This window comes from Pseudochaenichthys georgianus, chromosome 20 (assembly GCF_902827115.2).
Source record: "Pseudochaenichthys georgianus chromosome 20, fPseGeo1.2, whole genome shotgun sequence".
Classification (NCBI taxonomy): Eukaryota; Metazoa; Chordata; class Actinopteri; order Perciformes; family Channichthyidae; genus Pseudochaenichthys; species Pseudochaenichthys georgianus.
The window spans coordinates 2100820-2106852 of NC_047522.1; the positions used below are offsets into that span (position 1 = coordinate 2100820).

At 38.4% G+C, this 6033-nt stretch overlaps 1 long non-coding RNA gene across 1 annotated transcript; it reads right to left on the reverse strand.

Annotated features, from left to right (window-relative positions):
* Nucleotides 1–4070: 4070 nt before the first annotated feature.
* Nucleotides 4071–5741, reverse strand: LOC139435891 (uncharacterized). Its single transcript, XR_011645099.1, has 3 exons — nucleotides 5567–5741; nucleotides 5274–5324; nucleotides 4071–4956 (listed from the first exon to the last, which is right to left on the reverse strand). It is a non-coding gene; the product is annotated as an uncharacterized lncRNA (long non-coding RNA).
* Nucleotides 5742–6033: the final 292 nt, after the last annotated feature.

The following is a 6033-nucleotide window of genomic DNA, read 5'->3' on the forward strand; positions in this document are numbered from 1 at the left end:
AGTTGTTCATGCGTTACTAAGTGAATATGGCATTAACCCTCCTGTTGTCTTTGGGTCGGTTTTCATGTATTTTTGAATAAAGGTTTCCTTTCGGTGATCCAGACAGGCTGGACCAGTGGGTGCTGAACATCCGGAGGAATACATGGACCCCCAACGTTTCTTCTCGCCTGTGCAGTGAACACTTTGAGAGTCATCCCTTCAGCACGGACTCATGGGTACAGATCCTTTTTTTAAAACAAAATAACTTGGTTCTATTTGTGAGTGTAAATTGTTGTTACTAATTAAATACATGTTATACATTATACAATGCTAAATAATTGTTATGGCACAGCTTGCACACCAGTGATGAGTAATGTTCTTTTTATTAAAGGCCAAATTAAGATTTTGCCAGTTAAGTAAAGAAAAATAGAAATCGATTTGTTTGCAAACCATCACATTTCTCTTCAATTTATGCAAAGACTCTTTATCATAGATAGAGAATTGCCATTTCCCCCCACATACTCTATGTTAAAAACAGATGAATTATATTACCTTTTTTTTACATTATTTTAATAGCAACATTCATTCATCTGTTGTCATCTTATAACTTATTTATCTTAACAGCTATCACTGTAAAAAAAAAAAGATTTAATTTAATTTTACTATACAATATTTATCTTTACATTCTGTTCTTGCATATGTCTTATTATATTTACGTGTATATAGATTTCTGCCTGCACTAATTTATTATTCTTAATTTAATTTTGAATTTCTTTTATTGTTTTATGTCTTATATAACTGTTGCATTGTTGGAGGAGCTCGGGTCAGATGATTTTCATTGCCATTCCCACACTGTAGCCTATGTGCTATGACATAAATCCTTTGAATCTGAATCTTGGAAACACGTAATTGTTGAATGGATTAACTGCATAGTTAACATGTTGGCCCTCTATTGTCTTTTATAATGCACTCTTACATTTAAAACAACATTATTCAAAAGAAAGTTGAATATCTACAGACCTCAAAAAGTTATTTTATGTGTTTTTGTTTATTATTTTTATTAGGGAAGGAGATGCCTGAAAAACACTGCAGTGCCCACCATTTTCTATTTCACCAATGGCAAAGAACAACAGCCTGGAAGGAAAAGCAGGGTGAGTAACAATGACGAGGTAAGTGACACTCCTAGTTCGACTGTTAATAGCAATGAGGAGGTTGCAGATGTAGACCATGGTAGTGGTGAAAACAGTCTTGCTGCTGATCAGAGCAATATCATTATGATACAAGGCACACCTGAAGAAGCCTTTGTTGTTCCACATGTGGAGCATAATGACATTCCAACAGTCAATGCTTGTGAGGAGGGTGTTGGTTTGGGCAGCAGCAGCCAACAAACAAAACAAATTGGAAAACAGGCAGACTCCGCCTCTGTTCACTCTTACACTTGGGCTTTAAACTAAGACGGGTCATACTGAATAGTTTGTGCACACATTTCTAACATGTGATCTTTCTTTCATGTAGGACGCTTGAGGGAAGTTGCAACGCCTCGGCCAATGGGATGTCTTCTCCACGTGAAAGAGATTGAAGGCATAATTTATAACTTGAGACAATTTTCCAAAAGTTATGACTTGTATTGGCTTAGATAGTAATGGATTACATCGAACACGAATCAAGATCGTATAGAAAAAAATGAAAGTGTAATCCTTAGTTACATAGGAAGAGATGTAATCGGATTAGTTTTACTTTTTTTAATAATAGGGAAACTCAGGATTACAATCTTATTCAAAACCTAAAAAGAGCAGATAGTGGTTGTTGTAAAATGATCAAATGGTATCTCTTCTCTGGAAGCCGTACTGTTCTGAATCTCTACACCTACTGCCTGAATCTGCTTTATGGTATTATATTATACATTTTAAGTAAAAAAATCATATTCATATTTCTTCTCTCCTGTGTTTATTTGCATTGCATTTGATATTGAAGTAATCCAAAACAAAAAGAAAGTTATCAGGTTACATTACTTTTATATCTTGATACTCACATGAAGTTACTGGTTGTGTTTTTGGCAAGTAGCCCTCCCAAGCCTGTGCATAAGTTATATCATTTTAATTACTGATACAGTTGTTGCACATCTTTAATTTATTTTGTAGTGTACTTAAAGGGATAGTGGAAATTGAACCCCAAATAGTTTCGTTTTAACTTATATACAAGCATAATTACGTACCAAAACAATCACATCTGATTAAAAAAATATAATAATTGCCTTACGCATGTTAGAAGAACTTTATTGCAGCTTCCCCGAACTTTTTTAGAAACGAAATGATCGAGTCAGCCAAACCGGAAGTGAGGAAAACTCAGGAAGACGAAACAATAACAAACCATGGCGTCTATGCAGAATGAATGTGGAAGGGCAAATATACCAGACAAAGAAGAAGGATTGTACGAGGTATCCAGTGATGATAGCGAGTCAGAAACATCCTCTCGGCTTTCCTGCGAAAATGTAGTTTTAGGAACTGAATCTGAATCCGGTTCAGTAAGCGACGATGGTGAGAATATTGAGCCAGACGATGGACCATTACGTCCTTATTTGTTCGAGCCCGAGGTGATGGAGTTAGTTCACGGCATGGGCAATGGCGAGGATGACCAGGACCAGGCGCCAGATGATGCACCCCTACGCACAAATAATCTTGACTGGTAGGTCCCTAAGCATAGCTCACGCTAGGCGCTATATTATATATTGCAAAAGTTGGCATGCATGCACTGTAGGCCTATGGCTATGCCCGAGGATGACTGCATGTAGGGTACATTTCATAACATACCAGGGTCAGGTTCACATAAATTATCTTGTCACATTTATTATTGTATATGTAACAGCCTTATGGGCATTAATTACATGAATACATTTAAATGAATTGTATACTAGCATGATATACAGCTAGAGCCAATCGGTCTTTTGACGTAGTATGGTCCTAATCCTAGGCTAGCCAGGCTGCCTGTCAAGTGTAGGCTGTACTCACAGTACTGTTAGTCTATCATGTCTATATGATGACTGTAGTGTACACATTCGACACTGTGTACCGGATTATCGGATGACGAGGCCTCCGGTCGCCTAATCGACAGGCAATAAATGGCGTTGTACACAATGGTACAGGCTAATGATGCATTAAATCAGCCAGAAAACATAATAAAATACTCGTGCCTCGTCCAATGTTTGTGCCCGTCTTCCTTTGTTTTCGTCATCACCCGAAGATTCCCGAAGTATTTCGTTTCATTGAGAGGGCGTGGTCGGGAGCAGTAAAATTGAAAATAAAATGAAACTAGGCGCATGAAATTAAAAAAAATGGTTTATTATGCTTATTTTTAATAAAAATACATAAGTTAAACCCAAAATTCGCGGATTTCCACTATCCCTTTAAGTCATACAATGATTCGAAACCTTTACTTTTCATAAAATGCAAGATGTAACTTTCAATGTGGCTTGTGTATTTATCACATTTTCAATGTAAATAGATCTGATTACATAAAGAGTAAAAGCACAATCTTAAATGTTGACAGTTATCATTTTCCTATGCTTATTGTTAATGTAGTGGTGTTATGAACAAAATGTTGTCCTAAAGGAAATTAAGATGTTTTTTATTTGTTGACAAAAGATTTAAAGTAGATGCTCACAACATGTGGGAACATTTATAGAGAAAAAATGTTCTATTGTAAAACAAATATTTATCTGCATACTGAACAATTTAGAAACTCTCTAAAAGGTATTATCTTCTGTGACGGTACGACCCTGTAGGGATTGTGGGTGTTGCACTTCATAATTACATTCTATGGTATGCTTATGACATTGATGCCAACATACATGGGACTAGGGGAGACCTTCCTGTTGTTTGCATTGTCACTGACAAATGACAGTGTAGTATTCATTGTCAAGATTTTGTGTTTTTAAACTTGGGACTCTTTTCAGACTGCTCCGGCTTGGGAAAAGATTTGAGCCTTAATGTGTAATGTTTTCTGTATTGTATGGTAAGCTTATCCTTTCATTTGATAGTCCCATTTGGATGTGATAGCTAACATTTTCAGTAAGCAGTAGACAAAAGAAGTGAAAATATGAATGTAATTTATTTTCAATATTTACATAAATACATAATTATTTTAACAAATAAAATAACAAAAAACATCATAACAAATACAAAATAAAAGGTTTGACAGACAGCCATGCCCAGCATGGGCCTGGAGAGCTGCAGAGTCCATTGGGGGAAGAGGGGGGGGTGGGATGTGGGGAAGAGGAAGAGCAGCCATGTTAACAGTGTTATGGCTACAGATGTAATATCTAACTCAACATTAGCCATGACAGTCTGGGCTTAGCAAGGGCCTTAGAATACATACTCTAAAGGCCAAATCCAAAAACAGTGATACTGACATTTTAGCAGTTCACAGTCTTTGGAGGTGGTCTTTCAGGCAATTGGCTAGTGACTTTACAAAAAATATCATTTCCCCAAGGGGTGAAATTAACTCCATCTCGCAAAAACAGCCCAGGACTGTCATGTCTAATGTTGGAGTGGTCAACAATGGCACCATTTAGGCTATGAACAAAAGTAGCCATAACACTGTTAACAAACTTCCGGGCCTTGTCCATTTTGACAGGATTTGCACCAGCCCTCCACCGGCGCCTCTGGTTCATCTGGGAGAGCATGATCTTCATGCCAGGGTGCCGATGGTGAAGCTGGTGCAGGTCCTCCTTCATCTGGTTCAGCAACTGAACACTGGGCACATCCCCCAAGTCATTGCCGCCACAGTGGATGAGGAGGACATCCGGGACTGCTCTTCCTCGCGGGGAGTAGGAAAAGAAAGGGAGGACACCTCTCCAGCGCAGTCCACCCCAACCGAACCAGCACACCCTCAGGTCGAGGCCAAGGTTGCTGCCGATGGTCTCTGTAGCTCTCTGGGCTCCATGCCGGACATAGCTGTCTCCGATTATCCATACAGTCACTATGGGAGGAAAATAAATGAGAGCAACAAATGCTTCAGATCATGAGGAATATCAAATCAATTATAAAGGGTTTCTCATTTTGTTCCTTTGACAATAACATGCAAAATAACTATGAAATCACACCTGTATGGTTAAAAGTAACAAGAGAGCAAAACCTCAAAAAACAGATTAACAGCACACAGTTTATATATATATATATATTTATATACTGTGTGCTGTTTATCTACAATTGTGCACACATGTATATGTATAGTATGTTTGTGTGTAATGTCAACCATCTGAAGTCATGTAAAGTAAGCCAGGACCATCAACTTACAGGTTGTGCAGTTTGGCGTGGAGGAGGTTGCCATCTTCATTTTTCTTAATGCTGAAATAAATAAAAATGGTTTAATCAATATAAAAGCACCTTTCTTTTTCTACAGTCATATTTCATTAATCACATTTAATTCACGCAACACTGGCCATATCTCTGCTAGTTTACAAAGTTTAGTTACAAATGACATTTATATTTGAAAAAACGGTGAAGCACTTAAAAAACAATTGTATAGTGTAGGTTCAAGAACATTTAAATCAAAAGAACAAGTTTTGTAAAGTTACAGGGTATCTTACCTTCAGAATATGCCGGGAACGAGGAGCAGTGACCTCAAGCTGGGTTGTTAGCATAGGTTGTTAGCTTAATACTGAGAGCATGTTAGCTTAGCTTCTTAGCCTGAGCTAGGTCTGGAACGTCACGCTCGGTGGCAGCAGGTCCCGCCCTGTCCAACCTCGGCTCCGCCTCAGCACCGCCTCTTTGCCCTTATTTGGAGCAGGCGGGAGTTAGACTCTGACGTCGCTGTCGAGCCGTTAGTGGCCGACTCCGCCTACTAAGGGCTTCACGGCAACTCTGCAGAATCCTATGGGTGACGTCACGGACCCTACGTCCATTTATATATACAGTCTATGGGCGAAACTCACGGAAGTGATTTCAAAACAAAAGCACTCGTTTGTTAAAATCACACTTTGAATCACTTCAGTATCCTGCTGAATAGAAGGACCGGTGATTATTATAAACAAGGGGAATTTAGCGATCACAACGA